This window comes from Micropterus salmoides, unplaced genomic scaffold (assembly GCF_014851395.1).
Source record: "Micropterus salmoides isolate LMB-PRFRI ecotype aquatic unplaced genomic scaffold, ASM1485139v1 Ms_hic_scaffold_5, whole genome shotgun sequence".
In the NCBI taxonomy this organism is placed as follows: Eukaryota; Metazoa; Chordata; class Actinopteri; order Centrarchiformes; family Centrarchidae; genus Micropterus; species Micropterus salmoides.
The window spans coordinates 15,103,226-15,115,987 of record NW_024044237.1 but is presented as its reverse complement, the minus strand read 5'-3'; positions in this window follow the sequence as shown (position 1 = coordinate 15,115,987).

The window sequence follows — 12,762 nt, the reverse complement described above, 5'->3', positions numbered from 1 at the left end:
ATGCTCTTACTGAGCCTCCAGTCGGGAACAAAATGAGAGAGAAGGATAAAAGGAGCTGGAAGGAAAGAGAGAAAGAGAAAGAGAGAAATTCAAAGTTGGCAGGATAGAGAGCTGCAGTGATTTGGGGGGGTGGGGTAAAAAAAAGCTAAAGTTGTGTCGCTCTGTTGCTTCAGTTGGCTAAGTGTTAAACTAGGCTGGTAATGCTTTGGCAGGAGAGTGAAATAGCATCTGCACACAAAAGGCACCATGCTAATGACCGTGCCAGATATACGGATAGACAAATGACTACACAGATGCTCTTGTTTGCTTTTCTGCATGTAGGAGTATATCTGAGCAGGAGCCAGTGTGTTTTTTCTATGTATGTTTAGCTCATGTGTGCTTGCCTTTAGTGTGTGACCTGTGTTTGCTGTGGTTGCCACTTCTCCTTGACTGACAAGCCATTAATAAACATGGAATCCCACATATTTATCAGGCTGTCAGAGTACAGCCAAACCATTATGTTAAAACCATTAGCAGGAGACTGAATCCATGACATGCATGGCTTCCATGCCAGTTGACTGAAATAGCGATAAATGGATTGAATTAAGTATGCAAACATCCTGACTGATGTAGAATAAATGCTGCTTTACATTATTTAAATTTTACATTTCTGTAGGATAAAAATAATGTCTTTGTTTAAACTAAATGAAGATTGCCTTTCTCTTTTGCTCATGTGTGCATACTAGTGTGAGTATATGCAGACAGAACAGGGATACCATAAAAGCTTCAATTCAACATCTTAACATCACAGCACACTACACTCCGCTGCACTGACCTTGCCTGTAATTGCAGCAGGACCTTTTCTTTTATGCATTGGTCACTGGGATAGAGAAATTAAATGCCAACCGACCCAGAGGGGAAGAAGCAAGGTATTTGGAAGCTATCCAAAATGTCTGATATTCAGTCCCACCGTTCCCTCTGCTCCTCATGAGAAAGCCCCACCCTTACCGTGTACACACACACAGTCTTGGGGACACGTCATTGACATAATGCATTCCCTTACCCTAACCCTAAAACCAGGTCTTAACCCTTATTTTGGTCCCAACAAAGCTGTAGGAACCCCACAAGAATAGTGGGCTCCCGGTTTTTGGACCCCACGAATATAGTAAAACAAGGCTTCACACACACACACACACACACAACAAGTACTAAGAAAGATGTCTGAAACCATACAACTCTCCACTGAAATGGATACTAATGGAATTCAGTGGGAGTCCATTTAATTGCAGAGAAAATAGAGAAAAGACTGACTACACACATCCATCCATTCATGCAGACAGGAGCAGAACACATACACAAGTATACACATACTGTATGTACACACACACACACACACACACACACACACACAAACACTTGTCACTAAGCGGTACAGAAGACAGAGGGAGAGAGTATTCACATTTGGAGGGGAAATAGAGCATGTGGCGACAGCCAAGTGGTGGGAGCGTCCAGAGGGAGTCGGGGATGTGCAGCAGAGAGGAACAGCTTTGAGTCAAGGTTTCTCAGAGTCACAGGGGTGTGGGGAACACAACACCAGGCTTTCTAAAAGGTTTTTCTGATTCAAAAAGTGGCCGAGATCTTTTCTGGTTATGCACTACAATCATAACAATACCTTTGAGTGTTGAATGTTCAGGCACTTGAAACTGGTTCTATAGATTAAAATTTGGTTGTTTCTGTAGAGCAAATACATTTTTATACTGCCGTGACTTGTGTCACATGGGCTGACATGAAATACCAACATTATATTTATATTAAAGTTCACCTTTCATTCGGGCTGATCGGGACATATGATATTCTTACATTTGCAGTTAAGTTTACAGAACAGCCTGTTTGATGTTACCATCCTCTGTTGCTATTTGACATGTGACACAGATGAAGAGTGGTGCTCTTTCATGCTGTTAACATGTCATGGCTGATTTTTCTCCTTTTCCTGCTTCCCTTCATTTTTTTCCATCAGGAGAGTGGTAAGACTTAAAAAACATGTTCCCTTAGATCAACAAAGCTGATCTCAGTTGTGCTTCACAGAGCTTTTCAGATTTAGCTTAAGGGCAAGACGACTTTTAATCATATTCTGTACTTACCATGATGTATTATCTTGTTTTTCGAACAACCTTAAGACACAAAAACAAAAGACAACTTAACACCTACAATGTCTCGAAAAAGTATTCTGCCTTGTCATCCCAGTAATTTATTTTCTGCAGGTCTCAACACTAACTTAACCTGTCTCAATGGCATTTAGTGGATTCATTGCCAGTATTTTCTTGTTCAGCCAGGGCTTTCCCTTACAAGGAGGATGTAATGAAGACTGTCCCCCCCCAGGACCTAGTGATCGGAAATATTTTAGAATCCCACAGATAAAAATGAGGGCAGCTGAACTTCAGGAGGTCTGAGATATACTGTATATATATATACACAGTGCCTTGCGAAAGTATTCGGCCCCCTTGAACTTTTTGACCTTTTGCCACATTGCAGGCTTCAAACATAAAGATATAAAACTGTAATTTTTTGTGAAGAACCAACAACAAGTGGGACACAATCATGATATGATAAATTTATTTGATATTTCAAACTTTTTTAACAAATAAAAAACAGAAAAATTGGGCGAACAAGTGGCTGATATCAAGAAATCCTACCAGTGGCTGGAAAAGGCTGGACTGAAGGACAGCACAGAAGCACTAATCATGGCGGCACAAGAACAGGCACTCAGTACAAGATCAATAGAGGCTGGGGTCTACCACAGCAGGCAGGACCCCAGGTGCAGACTGTGCAAGGATGCCCCTGAGACAGTACAGCACATAACAGCAGGGTGTAAGATGCAGGCAGGAAGTGCGTACATGGAACGCTATAACCAAGTAGCTAGCATAGTGTACAGGAACATCTGCCATGAGTATGGGCTGGAAGTCCCAAGGTCAAAATGGAAGACACCTCCTAAGGTAGTTGAGAATGACTGAGCTAAGATCCTGTGGGACTTCAAGATCCAGACTGACAAACTGGTAATAGCTAACCAACCAGACATCGCGTTGATTGCCTAATTTGAAAAGCTTTTAACTTTTAACAGGGACTCAGCATACTATTTATATACTATCCACCATGCAAATGGTTTTAGAATGGACAAACACAAGAGATATCAGTCCATCAGACAGTGTTTAAACTCGGGGGAACAATGCCATTTCTATTAATAATGGAAGTGTTCTGCAAGCAGTTGTTTCCCCATTCATTACCAGTCCAATACTCCAACTCCTTGAAATTAAATAAATACAAACTATGCTTTGTGATACAGCTTCAACAGAAACTGGTAGTTACAGTCTGAACAAACTCTACTTATCACATTTTGAGCGACATCCTTGCGCTTTTGGTGAGCCAGTTACGCTGTGTGAATGTTTTGGGGGATACAGAACTATATAAGTATTTTCTGTGTGTGTGTGTGTGTGTGTGTTTAATATATTTTATGAAGATGTCTGTGCAGCTGTAATCCCTTTCTTTCATGTGAGTGAATAAATGTTTTTGAAAATTGTATCAGATCTGGCTCCCCTTCTGCTCTAAATCTTTAAAGATTCTTTTAAAACTATTTCAGTGAGTAAATCTTGCCCTTGGTTTTGATTCAGTTCTGTCTTTGAAAACAGATTAAAAGGTGGAATTCTCCCATGGTCTGTTTCAACCACATATGGTACACTGATCCACCAAAATGAGTACAACTATTATTTAATCTAAAAAAAAAAAGTAAAGAAGTTTAATGGTAATGTGAATTGGTCTGGGATCATTTTCAGTTTTCTGATTTTTCTAAAGGAAGAATATACTGTACATATACTAACAAAAGACTGGATACCACTCTTGCTTGTCCATATTATCCAGACTGCCTTTCCACGGTATGAAATATGCTTATTCAATGTACTTATCTATTAAAGCGGCTCTGTTTGTATTTGTTAGTAATGTTGTCTAGTAGGTAATTTAGCTGGATTTATCAAACGTTCAATGAAATTTGAAACAAGGTGGGAATGAAAGTGTAGATTGTTGGAGTTAATCTGTAAGCTTTGGTGTTTGCAGCACTAAACTGCAGATCTTTTATTTATACTGTGAAAAGATGACACTAGTGGTTTGTAAGGTGGGAAAAGAGCAAACTTTTCCGAGCCGTCCCTGAATGCAACATCACACTGGCAACAGGTGGTGATGTTTAGTATGTAATTAATTTGCATACCGCTAGATATGGAGTTGTTTCTGTCAAGTGAGGGGGGCAGGGCCAGCCACACTGGCAACTAATCATACTGTATGTATCGGCCAATTGTGGATTATAAATAATGATGTGCGTTTGTGTGTGAAGCTTATGAAAACCGAAGACATTTTAATGAAACTGAATTTTTGCTTTATTGTAAATAAAATGAGTATTCCACATATGTTACTGCCACTGTGCAGACTTTGATTTCGCCTTAACTGCTTCATAACCACAGTTCAGGAAAACATATAGATTCTGAGGTGGAAGGTCAATTTACCTAATATATACAGTATTTATATCAACACATGAGCATCATAACACAGTCCCTCTACCGTGTTGAGTGTGTTTACCGTGAGACTCTGCAGTACCAGAGTAAGTGAAAGACAGGGGAGCAGGGACACAGATGCAGGAGGGAGGGGAGAAGGGGGAAGAAGATTTCTGGAAGGAGTCAGACAAGTTAGGAAAGTGGTGAGGCGATGAGACAGAGAGAGATATAGCTGCAGAAATCAGCCCTTAGTTGATGCTGTGACGCTGGAGAACTACAGTCTTCAGAATGAGAATTAACACAAAATTAGCACATATTATCATAATCCTTTCCTTTCTTCAATATTATATGATGTCTGTCTGTCTGGGTCTCTCTCTGTCTTGCTCGTTTCTCATTTAGTCTCCTTATTACTCCAATCCAGTGTCATTGTGAGCCTTCGCTTTCACCGTGAACCATACTGTAGCTAAAAATCAAAAACTCAAAATCCCGCTGAATTGGTTTTGCTGCTGATAACAGCTATATGGTATTAGTGATTTGAAAGAGAAAAACTGCACGTAATATATACAAACACACAATGTATTAAAGAAAGAAGAAGCCAATGAGATTGTAGAAGAGTTATTGAGGCTTTTGCTGTGCTCTGAGGTGAGTCACAGGTACTTATTGAGTAACTGTCAGTCCCAATACAGTTATAAAATGCACTGATAAACGCTGAATACCTGAAAACAAGACTGGATTACCGATGAGGAGATGTGGGGTTGACATTTGTAGTTCTGAATGAAACGTCTATACTACTATCGGATAAATTGCAATGAAATTTGGTACAGACATTTATGTCCCCGGGCTGCGCGGTGGTACAGTGTCGCCTCACAGCAAGAAGGTCGTGTGTTCGACCCTTGGTCTTTCTGTGTGCAGTTTGCATGTTCTCCCTGCGTCTGCGTGGGTTCTCTCCAGGTGCTCCGGCTTCCTCCTACCGTCCAAAGACATGCGGACCAGGTTGATTGGTGACTCTAAATTGTCCTTAGGTGTGAGTATGAGTGTGACTGGTTGTTTGTATGTCATGTGACCCTGCAATGGATGTACCCCGCCTTTCGCCCGATGTCAGCTGGGTTTGACTCCAGCCCCCCGCGACCCTGTACGCAGGATAAGAGGTTGACGATGTATGGGTGGATTTATGTGCCTGTCAGGATGAATTGTAATAACTCTGGTGATCCCTGCTTTTGCTGTAGCGCCATCATCAGGTCTAAATTTCAATTAATCTAATACTTATCAAATCAAATCACCAATAGCATTTGTGAGCAAAAGTCAATCATGTCTGCTCATACATTTACACAAGCTTATGCCTCCAAAACTGCCACAGGTAGTTACAACAAAGGAAGGGCCTCTATACTCCCTTACACACCCTGTAACACAAATGAGACTCACATACTGCACACCTCATACAATTCATCACTGTGCATAAACTGAAGAGTTCAAAATGGTCCAACTGTTTTGAGCCATTTATCTGTTTATTAGGTTAAATAGAGGAAAGTATTTTATTTCTTTTAATTTAGTTTTATTTATCCTAGTTATGTACTTTGTTTCTGTGTTTGCAGTGGGTTTGTAGTCACTGCATACTCAACTCTCAAGATTTAAGGACAACACATTATCTTGCCTGGATTTGATTAATAGTTCTGACAGTTTAACTCTACTGACATGCAAATGAGAGCTTTGTTGCAACAAATCATTTAGGCTACATAAACGTCCAGCAGCCAGGCTAGACAGGCCACTGTCTAATGAATGCTGCAATAGTGTATCATGCACTGCTATTAATCCTAATTCTTATTTATCATACAATACTAGTAGCAGCTGCATTTAGCTGCCACGGTTTCAGAAGATGAATTTCCCCTATAGTCTTATCAGTTAATGTGTGTGAAAGCACCTCTGACATAATCAATAAGAAAAATATAACAAATCTAAACAAAATAGTTCAGCTAAGAACTATTTCCCTCTCTTCTATTTCTTGGCTGGCTTTCTAGTTTAATAAAATCAAGTTTTTTAGACGAAATAATTCTGTGAGAGCCACGTTTACTTTTCAATATAGACAATAAAGCTTCTTGGCAACCTTTTAGATTCTCATGAGAGACAGTTTTTCAGTGCCTCCTTTCTCCATCCTCTCAACCCCAAATTCCGGCAACAAAGTAACTCCAAAAACTCACTAATGCAGGGCAACCATCTCTGAAATGAACAAAAGTCTGGAAGAAGTTCCCCAGATACCCCTAATGTAGGCTTTGATATGTGGAGTTTGGCAAGTTTGCTGATCAACCATACCTTGTCATCACTGACCATGATTTTTTGACATAGCTTTTCATCTATAAATGCTTTAAACTTGCTTTTGAGCTTTTTAATCAGGAGGAGTGATGACCATGGCCCCGGCGATGGGTAACGTTACAGAAGGTCTCCTCATAAAATGCACTTCATTGATACCAAATCTCACTTCAAGCAAAACAAAACAGAAAAGTTACATAAATTTAGCCCTGTTTGGGGGCTTATGTTAGCATTTAGCTCAAAGCACCACCACTGTGCTACAGGCCTCACAGAGCTGCTAGCATGGCTTTAGACTCTAGTTTGAATTCTCAAATGTTTAATGATGTCTGAACAGAAGCAGTTGGACGTTTCTAAGTAAAAAATAGACAAAATATGCATTTACATCAGGACCTTACTACTATACTGTACTTAGCTTTTGGTACTTGACTGTTGTCAAATACTCTGTGCTACAGACAGCACAGTAGCCAGGAGTTACTGAGATCAAATATAAATACTGATAAATAAATATAATAACTGTTTAATTACATTCACCAAATACTGTTTTATACATGATTGTCTAAATACTGACCAATACTAATTTCAAAGCCTTCTGCAGACTATAATCAGAAAGTACATATCATTTCATATGTCTGAATACAGATGAAAAAAAAAGTAAATGTTTAAAATACTGTGCACCTACAATGAAATCCTAAATTCCCCCAAATTCCCAGATAAAATACATATGGTATGACCTCAGTGTCCTCAGTAGAAGCTACTTCCCAGGATGCAGACATGTTTAATTAAATCCGAAAAAAGTATTATGGTTCCATACGCAGCGCTATATATATATAAGAATAATTCCTATTCAATATGTCCTTAAGTTAGAGTAGTATATTCCTTGCTGTGTCTCCACCACTCTCTCACTTTGTCTCTCCACACTGAAATCGATATCCATTTCTTGAAATGGAATGCACGGTGGATTCAAGTGCTCATTAAAAGCAATGATGCCAGAGTCTAGGGCAGATTTGCTGAAAGATCCTCCATCTTACCCTCAACATTTAGAAATAACGTCACACACATACAGAGACTTAAAGGCTGATTTACACATGTTTTGAGGTCTTGGGTGCCTCTGACACAGAGAACTTCCCCTGAACGCCATTGCCATAGACCTACTGTATGTTTTCACACCCACAAACACATACCCTCTCCCTCCGTCCTGCACCTCCCATGCTACTCCGGGTGGTTAACAACGTAATGCTCCTGCTGCCTGGCAACGCCTTTTCACTGGAGGGCGAAAAGTGCTTCATTGTTTTTCTGCTAGTCACAGCAGCTCTCTCAAGGTCCCTGCCTCTAAAGGAGAGGAGGACACCTTTCTTATTTTGTTCTTGTTGTGTGTTTGCGTGAATCTGTGTGTGCATGTGAGACACTGTACTGAATGAAACAAACAATCGTTGACCCCTGGGCACAGGGCGGGATGCAGATTATCAGGTAACTCCATTACAGCGCACAATGGCTCCCCAGCTCACTTTGGTCTCCTGGTGCTTTGGAATTCTATTGAAACGAGAAATGGAGAAATAAAAAGACAGACAGGTACATGGAGGAGAAGTTGAAGAACTAGAGGGGAAAAAGTCCACCATTGTGACAATTCAAGTGTCCTATCACGTATCACTCAAGTCCTCCTTAGCTCCAACTTCGCTACAGATCAATAAAAAGTCACCTATCACCAGAGGCATGGTCTTTCATTTTAACCCCAAAGACAGCATGTCTTTAGCTCAACCACCAGGCATATTTATCAAACCTGCTCTCTCTCACATTGTCTAACTTTCTTTCCCCCCGAAGGTATTAACGGTTTCAAAGCAATGTTCTCATCCTCCTTCAATTCTTTACACTTCGGTGGCTTTGCCGAGGAATGTCTCCCTGTTGACCCTGTATTCTTACAGTAATGACTGTCCTATCAAATCAGAGGAAGGGCTATATAACACACAAAATGCTTAATAACACATACGCTCTTATTATGCACGCACGCACACACACACACACCCCAAAAAGTAGAGATTCATAGTGGCATGCACACACAAATAATCTGACAAAAGCAAGGCGGTGGCATGAGGGCAAAGACACTTTTGTAGTTGAAACCAATTGCACCATCAGGATCAGAGCAGATAAAATGAGGTCCAGGGGAAAGGAAATAAAAACGCCACTCCATTTTTAAACCTTTAATAAAAGAGCCGTAGTCTCCCTTTTATTCTCAAGGCCTGTAAATTGGAGAGATGGTGAGAATGCACCTTATCTTCTCTCAGCACACTGTCACTCTTTTGTGCTCATTTTAGTTGGCCTCAGAAAGAAACTGGTGTCTCTGATAATGGTGCTCAGTGTCTGACTCTTTGACCCCCATTTTAAGGAGTATTATTATTCATTATTTATAGGTTGGAGGAGCAGAGAACCGTACGGCATATGTTGCTTATAGTTCACTCACTCTAAGTGAGCGTTCAGTTGTCAGGCAATTAAACTTCAAAATATTGCAAAACATTAAATTGAGATTAACATGTTTATGATGAATTTGGGGTCAATAAAGATGTTGTGCAAAGTCTGGAAGAGTTGTTTTTTTTAAAAACATGTTGTAAAATATCTTCTTAAAGCTCATATTGTAAACACTATTGGCTGATTTATGGGAAGGTGTGTTATCAGAGCACAAAAGGAAAACCAGAGAGAATTGCAGCCATGTTTAAATATCATGGAAAATGAACGTTTTCATGCCTGCATGTTATACTCAAGCTGCACTGTTGCACAAGCTGGTGATGTTTTGACTGTTTTGAATGCTCAGTCTACTTGCTCCAACATCTCAAATTTGCACTTCATGGCAAACATTTAATTACAAAAAACCCATGTAGGATGGCAGAATTTTTACCAAACCGTCCAAACAAAGCAGCAACCTTAAACCAAAACAGATTTTCGATCTGTATTATAAACATAACTGCAGGACCTAGTTACGGAACATTGTATAATGATTAAAGGTCGTTGTTTTCGCTCTTGCAATTGGGGTTAATTGACTGAAGCTTTCCACAAGAATAATTTAATTTGTGCTCAGAGAGCTAATTACAAAATGGAAAAAAAAGAATAACAAAAGCTTTAGCTCCCAAAGTGATTAATAAGATTTATAATAGCTTTTTCTCCCAAAAAATTTGATACTGTTTTGTGTAAAATTAAAGCCCTGTTGTGATTGTTTGCTTCATTTGACTAAACTGTATCGCATAACTAAAGCATGCTGTAGGGGCTCTTTATATCTACAATATCAGTGAAGCTGAGGAGTAATTGTAGCCTTAATGGACTTGGATGATTAAGGGTTTTAAACAAATGATTGATGGCATGTTCCGCTTCCTTTGATATCTTAGAAAAGATTTTTTACAGGAAACTCTCCGTAGAAGAACAGGATTCTGAACACACTGTTTAGAACCTTGGGAGATAAACATCAAAGAAAAATGAAAACCCTGGTGGAGAGTCAGAGGGCACCATTAAAACCTTAAGCAAAGTTCAAGCTCTTATAACAAACTAGGCATTTATTTTGGACTGTTTTACAGGCCTGATTTTATATTTGAGCTGAAGGAAGCAATTAGTGAGTGAAGCTAAACCCTATAGAACTGATTTAGATGAGATCTGACCACAGTGGGATGTCTTTTACTTTGGTTTGAAGCATTAGCATAGTGATCTATTACTATACACTGAGAGGGAATGATTGGTCTTCTGTTCTTACTAAGTGACTGTAACAGCTTGTTTGCTTGTGGGCAGGCAGGGTGAACTTAAATGAACCACATACAAAAATGCAATACATGTTTGAACTAGAGAAAATGTATTGACCAAACATGAAGGAATGATTTAAAAGTTTAATATTTTCATCAGCCCTAAACACTTTCGAAGTGAAAAAGCACTTTAAACATTATTTTTCTTAAGTATTCCTTTAAATATGCAGAGACCAGACAACAATCCTGAACTCAGTGAAAAGATGGATAATGCCTCCATCCCATAATGAAACGTAAAAGCTTTTCACTGATTTATGGTAGCAGTTAGAGGCAAAAGCAACTTTTTAGGCTGCCATCAGAAAGTAATGTTGTGAATAATGATATATGCTGCTGGCTTTAAGCATGCGTTCTGCTACATCTGCATCAGATCAATTGAGAATGAAATCACACAAATCAAGACATGTACTTGTGCCTCAGGCCTGTAAGTTAATTATCACAACAGCTTATCAAACACCATGTCGTTGTGACTCACCAGTGCAGCCAAAAGTCATATGTTGGGTTTACAGAAAACGAGCCTGTTCCAAGCTTGTGCTTGTTGATGAATCATTTAGTTGATCAACACAAATTTTGAACGACAACAGAACTCATCAATTTTCATAAATCGAATAATTGTTTAGGTTTTGTTTTTATTTGATAGTGAGGGAATGGTGAGACGGACATAATATGCAACAAAAGCCATCCATTATATGGCCATTCGCAGTTTCCCACTTCTCAAATGTAAAGATTAAGTTTCATATTATTAGAAATTAAGCATATATTTTTTATACAAGACATGTAAACTCAATGATTTTCACAGTTTTCTAACCTATCTGGTAAATAACACATTTTTTAAATAAAAAATTTAATTGTAGTCATTGAAATAAACAACAGATTAGTCAATAATGAAAATAACAGCCCTATAGTCATCATCAACAGGCCGAATAAGACAATTTTAGCTTATGATAAATATGTCGCTAGAAACTGCAATAGAGAAATACCACAGATACTGTATTTTTGATCCAACTTAGAAACAGTGACACACCAGTTTGTCCACCAGAGGGAGATTTTTTTTCCCAAACTGTAAGCGGTCGACATATAATAACTGAATGTAGGTGCTTCTTTAAGGTAGGGCTGGGCATTAAAATAATAATTATTATAGCGATATAATTTTCCTCAATAACAATATAACAAATGTTCAATAAATGTTAAATAAATTAATGATTTAATTAATTTGAATCACGAACGAATTAGCACTTTTAACTCATTTGAAAGCCTTGTTCTTAGTCTTTCACACCCAAGTTGGAAATCACTGCAACCAATTCTTTTTGTTATAGTGTACCGAGCACCTGGTCCGTACTCTGAATTTTTATCTGAATTTGCAGAGTTTTTGTCAACTTTAGTCCTTAAAACGGACAAAGTTATTATTGTAGGGGATTTTAATATTAATGTGGACGATGAGAATGACAGCTTCAGTACTGGATTTATCTCTCTGTTAGATTCAATTGGCTTCTCTCAGAATGTTCATGAACCGACTCACTGTTTCAACCACACCCTCGACCTTGTTTTGGTGTATGGTATTGAAATTGAACATTTAATAGTGTTCCCACAGAATCCCTCTTTGTCTGACCACTGTTTGATAACTTTTGAGTTTGTATTGCTGAACTACACGCCATTGGGCAAACATTTCTATACAAGATGTCTGTCTGATAGTACTGTAGCTAAATTTAAGGATGCGATTCCATCAGCTCTAAATTCATTATCAAGTCACAAAGTAACAGAGGACTCCTATGCTAATTTCAGTCCCTCCCAAATCGATCAACTTGTTGATAGTGCTGCAGGCTCGCTGCGAATGACACTCGACTCTGTAGCCCCTCTAAAAAAGAAAATACTATAACAAAGACGGTTAGCTCCATGGTATAATACTGAAACTTGCAAATTAAAGCAAATATCGCGGAAACTTGAGAGGAATTGGCGTTCCACCAAACTGGAAAATTCTCATTAAATTTGGCAAGATAGTCTTAAAACTCATAGGAAGACCCTCCGTAATGCCAGAGCAGCGTACTACTCGTCATTAATAGAGGAAAATAGAAACAACCCCAGGTTTCTTTTCAGCACTGTAGCCAGGCTGAGCCAAGTATTCCCATAGCTCTCAGTAGTTACGACTTCATGAGCTTCTTTAATGATAAAAT